The sequence below is a fragment of the Anopheles ziemanni genome (assembly GCF_943734765.1).
Source record: "Anopheles ziemanni chromosome X unlocalized genomic scaffold, idAnoZiCoDA_A2_x.2 X_unloc_43, whole genome shotgun sequence".
In the NCBI taxonomy this organism is placed as follows: domain Eukaryota; kingdom Metazoa; phylum Arthropoda; class Insecta; order Diptera; family Culicidae; genus Anopheles; species Anopheles ziemanni.
The window spans coordinates 87,501-88,563 of NW_026689811.1; positions in this window are offsets into that span (position 1 = coordinate 87,501).

Below are 1,063 nucleotides of genomic sequence, written 5' to 3' on the forward strand. Positions count from 1 at the left end.
CCACTTGCATGGTTAGCAAGCGTTGTGATCTAATGGCCCAACCGGGCAAACACTTTGGGTTCGCAAGGACTTAGAGTGCCGGGACGGGTTGGCGGATACAACACTCTGGGTACCTCCGGGTACTTGGGGTTGGTTGAGGACTTGGTGAACAAACACTTGATATACACTCTTCGGATGTACTTCGGGTGTCACCTGTTGTCCGAGACCACTTGCATGGTTAGCAAGCGTTGTGATTCAATGGCCCTACCGGGCAAACACTTTGGGTTCGCAAGGACTTGGAGTGCCGGGACGGGTTGGCGGATCCAACACTCTGGGTACCTCCGGGTACTTGGGGTTGGTTGTGGACTTGGTGAACAAACACTTGATATACACTCTTCGGATGTACTTCGGGTATCGCCTGTTGTCCGAGGCCACTTGCATGGTTAGCAAGCGTTGTGGTCTAATGGCCCTACCGGGCAAACACTTTGGGTTCGCGAGGACTTAGAGTGCTGGTAGTGGTTGGCGGACCCAACACTCTGGGTACCTCCGGGTACTTGGGGTTGGTTGAGGACTTGGTGAACAAACACTTGATATACACTCTTCGGATGTACTTCGGGTATCGCCTGTTGTCCGAGACCACTTGCATGGTTAGCAAGCGTTGTGGTCTAATGGCCCTACCGGGCAAACACTTTGGGTTCGCGAGGACTTAGAGTGCCGGGACGGGTTGGCGGATACAACACTCTGGGTACCTCCGGGTACTTGGGGTTGGTTGAGGACTTGGTGAACAAACACTTGATATACACTCTTCGGATGTACTTCGGGTGTCACCTGTTGTCCGAGACCACTTGCATGGTTAGCAAGCGTTGTGATTCAATGGCCCTACCGGGCAAACACTTTGGGTTCGCAAGGACTTGGAGTGCCGGGACGGGTTGGCGGATCCAACACTCTGGGTACCTCCGGGTACTTGGGGTTGGTTGAGGACTTGGTGAACAAACACTTGATATACACTCTTCGGATGTACTTCGGGTATCGCCTGTTGTCCGAGGCCACTTGCATGGTTAGCAAGCGTTGTGGTCTAATGGCC